Raw genomic sequence first — 10,285 nt, forward strand, 5'->3', positions numbered from 1 at the left:
CCTTAGGTTTGGGCCACTCAGGGTTCGTCTACACTGCAACAAACACCCTTGGCCCCGAGTCTCAGAGCCCGGGGCAGTTGACTCAGGCTTGTAGGGCTATGGGACTAAACACTGCAGTGTGGATGATCGGGCTGGAGCCTGGGCTCTGAAACCCCACAAGAGGGTGGGTCTCAGAGCCTGGGCCCCAGCCCACGCCTGACCATATGCACGGCAATTTTTAGCTCTGGGAGCCCAAATCAGCTGCCTTGGGCCAGCCCCGTGTGGCTGGTCTTTTACTGCAGTGTACACGTCCCCTAAGCCAACCCCTCCGCTTACGAGCAAATTATGCTCCAAAACCGTTGTGTTCCAACAGCTGAGAAAAGGAGGAACACCAGGAAACCCCATAAACCGAGCTGTAAAACCTTGATAATTGGCCTAGACATAATTGGATGATCCAGCTGGGGTCGTACATAAATGCTCTTGTTAATGAGAATAATTTACACAGAAATTGTATCCTTCGGACCCCTGAGGTCTATCGCACAAGTTCAGCTGGAAAAACTACTATCAACTGACAGCTCATTTCCCATCAGAGCAATAATCCCCAGCAGGGCACATGTTTTGCATCCGAACGCTGCACACAGACAGCAGACAGCATGGCATCCGCCTTCTAGGCAATCTACACTCAGGAGAGTTTGAATTGCTAAGACTCTTTGTTGTTTGAATGTTGAGACAAAACTAAGAGCTGGCTGCAGCAGCTCAGGGCAGGAAGGCTCCCGAGACTGGGGCCAAACCCTTCGGAGGTTTTTGGGGCTTTTCTGGTATTAATGCAATAGACACGGATGGGGCTACGCCACACAGTTCAGACTCGGAATGAGTCTGGATCCCAGGCTCCGGCTGGGGAGCTGAGCGGGGGCTCTGATTCAGCCAGTCTCCAGTAACAGGAGAGGGTCTCGGAGGCGCTGAGCACTGCCGTCGCTTCCGGAGCAGGAGCCCAGCTTCGCGGGGTGTGGAAATGCTGGTGCCCAAGAGGCAGTTGCCAGGAGGTTGTTGGCCATGCTGAAGATGGAGGCAGGCAGGAGGCCACCACAGGAAAGGGTTTCAGAAGCAGCAGCTCCCCTGCCCCTTAGAAGGATGTAGCATGCACACCCTCAGCACCAGCCACCAGTGAGTGAGCAGAGGGGGTGGAGGAGGAAGGATGGGCTAGTGGTTAGGGACTCAGCCACAGACTTCCTGTGTGAACTTGGGCATGTCATGCGGGGTGGGATCCACGAAGGGACTGAGGCGTTACAACGGTGAGCATCTCGGCACAGAGCTTTTAGATGGTAGTTAGGGCTCTCTCCTGAGAGGTGGCAGGTCCCTGGGCTAGACCCTTCTTCCCCTCAGGCAAAGGGGGGCTTGGACCGGGGGTCTCCCACATCCTGGGTGGGTACCTACCCTCTGGGCTAAAGGTGATAAGGGAAAACTTCTTCTTTTGCATGAACTCGCCGGAGGAGCCTGATCCGGTAGGAGAGCTCATTCTGGGGCTTAGGTAGGCGCTAAATGACCGGGTGCCTGGCGAGAGGTTGCATTGCACGTGGCCAGAGGAAAAAACAGAGATGCCAGGGGAGGTTAGGTGCTTCCAGGATTAGGCAGCAGCTGGGTGGGCGTTTTGTGGATCGCAGAGGTGCCCAAAAAGGGACTTTGTGGACTCACCCTAGTCTCTCTGGGCCTCAGTTTCCCATCTATAATGTGGGGATATTAGCACTGCCCTACCTCCTGGGGGATTGTGAGGATAAAGACACTAAAGACTGTGATGTGCTCAGATCCTATGGTGAGGGGGGGCCAGGTAAGTACTTTCGAGAGATAGCATGGCTGGAGGCTTTCTGGTCTAGCTCATCCCCACCCCTTCCTCTGGTGCTAGACAAGTATACGCGCACACACAAACACACACACACACAGAGCAGTGGCACTTCAACCTTTGACTGCTCCTTGGCTCTGGCAGGAGTCTGAGCCCAGTAGCTCGTGTCTGATTTAGCAGGCACTTCTGGAGCGGTTCCCTTCCTGGCCCTATGGTGCTGAGAGCAGAATCTCCACTATCTATCTTTTTTTTTTTCAGTTTTCTCGGGTGTTCGTGTAACACTGACAGACCCTGGTCACTGGCGGGCAGGATTGAACCTGGGATCTCTGGAGCTTAGTGCATGAGCCGCTACTGCACGAGCTAAAAGCCACGTGGCCCTTAGCCAAGGCTGTAGCGGACTCATTAATCTCTAAGTGGTCTCGCTGGCCCTAGAGGGGACAGAGCACCACACCCAGGGGGGGTGTGGGTCACATTTGTCCCATGCCTGCTACCCTGGCACCTCTGATTTCTCCCTCTCTAGGGGAAGTGATGGGAGAACTGGTGTAAAGCACAAAGGATACTGGTTAACGCTCACCTAAGCTTTACTCGGGAATCTCCGCCTACAGCTGCCGTTCCTGTGGGCTGCCTTCCCCGGTCACCCAAGGCCATCACGTGCTCTCAGTTTGCTAGTTGAATAAAGCACCATAAATTCAACACAGGGACTGGTCTTGGTCCTTTTATTGGCCCAAAGTGTTAAGGGCTTTCCTGATGGAATCATTGAGTCAACAACTGCCATCGGCCCCTCGCTCTCTGTAAGACAAATAAGAGACATATTCAGTAATGGATGGGTTGCGGAGTTAGACGCCTTGGGTTCCCCAGGAAATACACATGGGACTCGGAGTCCTCAGCTGGAATCATTCCGGGAGGCAGCTCTGATTCAGGCTGCAACTACACAACCCCCCGCACAGATATACGTATGGGGCAGCGAATGGGATTCTCATCATGCCCGTCGGACCACGGAAATGAACAAAGGCTACCCCTTTGATATTTTCCAGGAATGTCACTCTATGCTTTTTATTTTATTTTTTGCTATAAATGGGAAAGACCTCATATGAGATGCAGGGAGACCTATTTTTCCCCCCGGGAGTAAAAAAAGAGGACAAAGAATTCTGCTGTATTTCTTTAATTGCACAAGCAAAGCAAGATGGCCTTGTCCACACTAAGACCTAACTCAGCCAGTTTAGGATGTGTTAAAGTCTAGACTAAACTTTTAAAATGACCCTGACACATGCCAACCTTACATCCTAGTCTAGACCAGCCCAACGCGGAGATAGAGCAGTAATCATTGTACCAAGTGTTGCCGCTTCTCACGCAGCATGAGGGACTATTCTGGTAAGCAATACCTACCATACATTGTCTTTCTGTGCGACTGCCTCTTTCATCCCACCCATTGTCGACAGCAGGGCGTGTCACATACAAATACATGTCTTCTGCTTTCCAGAGCATCTCTACAGGATGGGTTTATAAACCCAGGGGGGTGATCTGAGGGACTGTAGCTGAGCAAATGGGATTCTGGGGCTGGCCCCGGCCTTCTGTGCATCCCTTTATCTCTATGCATACCCTAGGAGATTCTCTAAATTTAGGGACTTCAACTGTGTCCCATTCTGAAGGGTACAGCTGCCACTCCCCCTCCCTGGAAAGAGCCTCGCCCTGCCCTCCCATCCATGGCTGTCACTGTGGGAAGGGCTATTAGTCCTAGAGCAGTATCAGTTTGGTTGATTTCTCTGGATCTCTCCTTCTAGGATAAGTCATGGAAAATTTGGCATCAGGTACTACAGACCATGTAGACACATTGACACTGAGAACTGAGTCCCCCTTAGCCCAAGGCCATGACCCCAGGGAAGATGAGGGAGACATGGTCCCCAGCCCCCTTAAATTTTCGGTTGATGCAGCTTCAGAATTAACACACTCGCCGTCCTGCAGCAGCAGCTCTTCAGCGCTGCTTTCGTTTTTCGTTTCCGTGAGCAGCTCCCTGCACAGAGACTCGTTTTCTGGCTTCCTAAGCTCCAGCGAGACCTCAGGAGCTTCCCCTCTTGGCTTTGTTTGTGCACTAACGTTAACACTGCAAAATTCTTTGTGCCATTATCCATGGGATAGGACTTACTGGGACTGGAAGTTCTCTGGCACCCTTTATAGGTAAAAAGGGAAAATTGAGAGTGTGTTGCTAGCCTCATTATTTGCATATTAGGTTCTGGCTCCCCCTATAGGAAAAATGGAGAAATTGAGGGGATTCCTTACCAGCTGCCAGGTTTATTTGCATATGCTTCAGAATGGTTTCACAGAACACTTGAAGCTGCCTCATTTGGTGTTTCTGTGTCTTCTGTTCTTAGGAATTATGTTAAATAAACTATGTAACTGCATTGACGTGGAACGGTAGGTGAGAAGATGAATTTATGTCGATTATTCCATGAGAAAAGCTGGACACCCTAATCTAGTAGACAGTGGGCTCAGATAGGGTAGCTGAGTGCAGGGTATAGGAAAGCAGATTTTATTGAATATTTGTTGTTAACAAGACTCAGCGTGTCATGTTGGACATGCATATAGTGTAGCAGTTGTGATGTAAGATAACAGGGATAGTAGCAGTAGAGTTGGTAGTGCAGGTTGAGTAACAATACAGACTAGCTGAAAGCTAGCAGTGATAGACTGGCTCTGACTTGGCCAAGTGGATGGAGTTAACATAATGGTTAAGCACAACAGGCAGCAGTAGACCACTGGACTTGCAGAAGCACCCTAGTATTGTGCACAGCAATCTAGCTGAAGGGGTTGTCTCCCCACTTTGCATCTGCTTGACAACTGCTGAGTCAGAATTGTGAGTATGCCTTCGGTGGGTAGGGATTGTGCTTTGAGTAAGACTTTAAGGAACCTAACAAACCAGCCCATGAATAAAAGGGCCTGAGGGTTGTTCCAGATGGCACCTATTTTAGGAGGCTTTCTCCATTTTTTAAAACAAGCTTATTTCAAAATTGTGTTAACCCTGTATTTTAAGTAGCTGTGTTTCATGATCCCAGAGACGCTGGTGCATGTTGGCTGAGGGCGGAGGGACACGGTTAAAGGTAATCCGGTTTGACTCTTGCATTTCAAGAATTTGGGAGTGAATAAGGTTTTAGGTGGGGGCTTGAGCCCAGAGTTCTATTTATTCTGAAATGGAGCCCTGGACATCATGTTGAACATGGCCCTATGAGCCGCTGTTAATACCTGGCAAAAGGATTACGGTGCCATGGGCGTAAAAACGTTATGATGCTCGGCCAGATCTACTTGTGTTTTGGCAGAGCCCCCAAAATCCTACAGCTGATGGCCCTGGCTGCTAACAGCTTGACTGCCAAGTAATATTCACCAAGGGCCAAACTGTGCTGTGAGTACAACTCCCAGGTATATCAATGGGGGGAGGGATAGCTCAGTGGGTTGAGCATTGGCCTGCTAAACCCACTGTGGTGAGTTTAATCCTTGAGGGGGCCATTTAGGGATCTGGGGCAAAAATCTGTCTGGGGATTGGTCCTGCTTTAAGCAGGGGGTTGGACTAGATGACCTTCTGGGGTCCCTTCCAACCCTGATATTCTATGAATGGGGACTGCAAGCATATAATCAGGGGCAGAGTTTGGCCTTCAGAGCCAAAATGACTTTGATGTATGTTCCCTAAACACCTCATGAACCCTGTATCTCATGGTTTAATGCTGTTTTCCTCCCTCCATGTTTTCCCTAACCGCTGAGTGACTGTTGTTACTGACTTCTGAGATGTTATGACCAGTGACTGTTTTATTACTAGGGTTGTCCTTTATTATCAATTAAGGGGGCTTGGTTTGTACCCTAATGTCTCAAAATCTGAGTCACCCAACACTGATGTTTTCAAGCAAAGGCACCTTGCCCTCTGCTTGCATTCTCTCTACATAACATGCTGTGTTAACTTTGAAATGTGAGCACAGATGAGATCTGGAAGTCGCCAGTTGTAACCTTTCCTCCATAAATCTCTGGGCTCTTTTGTTATCTCTGGACACCAGCCATGCAATTTAGAATGTCAGGTCCATAGAAGCATCCTTGATGGGAGTTACACGGTGAGATTCTCAGCATATGCAATTAGGCACATCTTTCAATGTTTCTCAGAGCAATGGTTCAGAACTAATGACACAGGTTTAACTGCAAAGCTTATAGCATGCTTAGGCTATAAATAGATGGGCTGGCAATTTAGCTTTGTCAGAAGTTGCTGCAATAAGCATAAAAATAACTTCTGCATTTAGTCTTGTCATTTGCATCACTGCCACTAAGTTTTGCTGGTTACCAGCACATTTTTGTCTGGAGTTTAAAACTCCATTCTTTTAACATGTAAGGCAAGGAGTGATATTTTTTTACTTTCCAATCATATTTATTTTTAAAGAGTTTGATATGTAAAAACATTCTACCACTGCTAAGATTGGACACATTTGCAGTGAGACCAACCAACATTAGGGACTCATTTAAATCAGGGGTAGGCAACCTATGGCACCTGTGCCGAAGGTGGCACACGAGCTGATTTTCAGTGGCACTCACACTGCCCAGGTCCTGGCCACCAGTCTGGGGGGAGGGGGGGGCTCTGCATTTTAATTTAATTTTAAATGAAGCTTCTTAAACATTTTGAAACCTTATTTACTTTACATACAACAATAGTTTAATTATATATTATAGACTTATAGAAAGAGACCTTCTAAAAATGTTAAAATGTATGACTGGCATGCAAACCCATAAATTGGAATGAATAAATGAAGACTCGGCACACCACTTCTGAGAGGTTGCCGACCCCTGGTTTAAACGCAGTTTTAAAAAATCTCTCACCTTTCTAGTGATGGAGGCTTTTGCATTGTTTCAATGAGACATTTGGCACCTGTAATACTTTGAAAACATGTTCATTTTAGCTGTGATTCATGTTTTGGCACAACAGAGATTTTTTCCCCCAGAACATAGAGCAAGTGTAGTGAATGACTGACTTCAGTTCATCTTCGGAGTGGGCTATCAGAAGCCAGTCAGCTAAACATGGAAAAACAGAAATGCCTCTCCTTCTCAGAAAAGCAGCCACAACTGACACACATTTTGGAAAGTCTCAGGGTGCAGTAGAAAGGCCAAAGGGGAGGACCTTGTATTGGAAATGGCCCTGCCCTAAGGTAAAGTACTTCCTGTGTGATGGTCTTATCGAGATATGGAAGTATGTATCTTTTAGATCGAGAGCAGCGTTCCAATCTAGATAGCAGAGGGACGGATCCTAGAGTTAGTATTCTGAAGAGAAACTTTCCGATGTAGCTGGCTAGGTGTTCAAATGGAGCTATAATTTCTCTGGGAACTCTGATGCGGTTCAGACCCATCTCCTGCAAAGGACAACCAACAGCTTAACTAGTGAAGCACAAGTTAGAATGTTTCAGAAGTCCCTCAGGGCAAGATCCACAAAGGTACTTGGACATTGTAGGGAGTTTAGGACCTGGCTCCGGGATGGAGGAAGGAGCCTCCCTCTCTCAGAATTCACAGCCAGGAACCGTCCCCTAGAGTTAGGTGCCTTTCTTTCAAAAAAAAAAAAAAACAACCAAAAAAACACCTCAGTGGATGGCTCCCATTATACCCAGTAGCCCAGTGGTTAGAGCACACACCTGGGATGTGGAAGACCTGCGTCCAAGTTCCTGCTCCAAATCAGGCAGAGCAGGGATTCAAATGCAGGTGTCCACATCCCAGGTGAGCGCTCTAGACACTGGGCTATAATGGGGGCCACCGCTCAGGCAAGATACCGCGGGAGAAAGTCTAGTGTGAGATTCCCACCAGGGCTTAGATGTGACCCAGGAGATGAACAGCTCAGAGGCACCAGGACCTAGGCCTCTTTGTGCATGGGTGCTGATGGAAACGTAGGCACCCTGGGGACTCTGCCAGTGGAAACCTAGGTGCCTCTGGGATTAGGCAGCAGTTGAGTGCGCGGTTTGAGGATCTCAGCGGTGACGAAATGTTGGCGTTCGGTGCGAGTCGCTTTGTGGATCTAGCCCACACTGTTAAGAACTGAATGGACAGGTTTGCTTGTTTTCAGTAGAACTTACTAACCCTACTGTGCCCCTGTCATGTCTCTCGTGTCAGGGAGCCTGGAACTGCATTTCATGGAGTCTTTTTCCAGGGAAGTCTCCCTGTGTTTGTCTGATCTTCCCTGCCTGTGTCAGCATAAGCTGTCTAAATACCTCCGTGTGAGGGGGATGGGGGTCGGAACATCATGCTGACGGAACATGAGAAAATCTCACTGTAAACTGGCAAGGTACCCAATGCCCAAAGGAAGTTCCGTGTACAACTTATGTTGAGGACCTAGAAAGTCCCTTTCGACAGCCCATTTAGGGAGCAGTTAGCCCTTCCGAATAAAACCCCATCTACACTGTAACGTCGGCTGTGTTCAAGGCAGAACTTGCAAAACTGCAGTCCCTGGCTGTGAACAGATGGGATGGCACCCTGTTTTAACTATGTTCCCAAGTCATGCTACAGGCGTGGGCCAACATTTTCAGAAGTTACTAGTGATTTTGGGTGCCTCCATTTTTAAGAGCTCAATCTGGGATAACTTGGAGATGTCTGAATTCTGGGTGGGTCCACTTTGCTTTCTGAAACACCCACCAAGATGCCTCAAGTTGGGCACCAAAAAAAATCACTAGCCACTTCCACAGATCTTGGCCTTGGATTTTTAGCTGGGCTGCAGAACAATATGGAACGTGGCTGGAAATGTGGCATCAGTCCCAGTTGCACTCTAGAATAGCTCATGTTTTAATTGTGCTAAGAGAAGCTGCAGTGTTTTAAGAGGGTCCCCTACCACAGGGGGAATTACAGACGCAGTTACTTCCTAATGTACACGCACCACGAAACCTTTCCGTGTTGTAGTAGCATAACGGACGCACTTAGAATGTCAAATGAACTCCCAGAAAGAAAACAAATAACTTTCAACTAAATGTTAATGATCCGCTTCTTTCCCTGCACCCATGACACTGCACATATTAGTAGAAACGTTATACAATCCAAGAACAAGCTTTCTTTGATTTGTCCCTGATTATTGTCCAAAAGAAAATTAATTGATGCTGGAGCTGTTTGTTAGGAGAGAGCGACAGGAAACCAGTAAATAATGACATGGCGGGGGGGGGAGGAGGAGGGTGTAGAGGAAACATGCCAAAGTCTGCAAAGGTTCTTGGGAACTAAATGCATATCTAAGTGCCTACAGTGTATCAGAGCAGGATCTGTGTATTCCTAGAGCTGAACAAAAGGCATAAATATGCGTTAAAGAATGAAGCTCGGGGCTGCAAAAGGAAGATTGCCTGAATGTAAGCAATATAAATACAGGCAATCTGTTGTGCCTTTTTCTGGCAGTGTTTGCTGGATGGCTGAGAGAGAGCTGAGACCTGACATGATTTCCACCAACCAAGAAATTAGCTAGAGACATCACAGAGGGGGCCAGGGGAAATCATGCAGCTAGGCGAGGGGCTGAAGACCTGAGGAAGGAGGCTGGGATTAAGGAGACTCTAATGTTAGTCCCAGATTCAGCCATTGGCTTGCTATATGATCTGAGTTGCTTCACTTCTTTGTACAGCACCTAACACAACAAGGCTCTGATCCCTCATTTGGGCTTTTAGGAACTAAGATAATATCACTAATAACAATGAGCCATTCACCTCATATTTCCAACATAGGACTCCAGCCATTTGTATCATGCTAAATAACTTTTCTGCCATTTTGGTCTTTACAACCTTCCAATACTGGTGGGCTGCTCACTTTTCTCCCCTTCGAGTATATGTACAAAGCAGCGGGGTGGATACACACACTAGTTCTGATCAGACTAGTGCCCTAAAAGTTGCTATGTGGCCATGGCGGCCTGGGCAGTGGCTCGGGCTAGCTGCCCGAGTATGTACCTAGGTTCTTGGACAGGACTGTATTCGGGTGGCTGCCAACTCTGTGGCTGCCATGGCCACGCTGCTATATTTAGCACGCTAGCTCACTCAGAGCGAGCGTGTGTACCTCTGCCCAAGCAGGGCGTTACCTCGCCCAGCTGCAATGTAGATGTAGCTCTGGTTGTCACTTAGCCAAGGTAAACATAATAGGCCCATTTCCACTGGTGTAACTCTACCGACTTCAGTGGGTTTACACCAATGCTAGTTCTGGCCCATTTTCATTTTTAGGGAGAGATTTTCAGAGACACTAAGAGGAAATAGGCAGCCAACTCCCTTTGGCTTTCATTGGAGTTGGGCATCGGTCTCTTGTGTCTTTGAAAGTCCCCCCTTAACACTGCATTTAAATCAGTCCTTCCAGCTCCTTAGTTATCTTTGCTACCCTTCTCTGAGTTTCCTTCAAATGTCCATAAATGTTTCTGTGCAAATGCACCACTCTCTCTGACTACAGTGACGTCCATTAGAATTGAACCTGTGTCCTGGGGCAGAACTGAGCCCACTGGATCTAATGCTTTTC

This window comes from Malaclemys terrapin, chromosome 8 (genome assembly GCF_027887155.1).
Source record: "Malaclemys terrapin pileata isolate rMalTer1 chromosome 8, rMalTer1.hap1, whole genome shotgun sequence".
In the NCBI taxonomy this organism is placed as follows: Eukaryota; Metazoa; Chordata; order Testudines; family Emydidae; genus Malaclemys; species Malaclemys terrapin.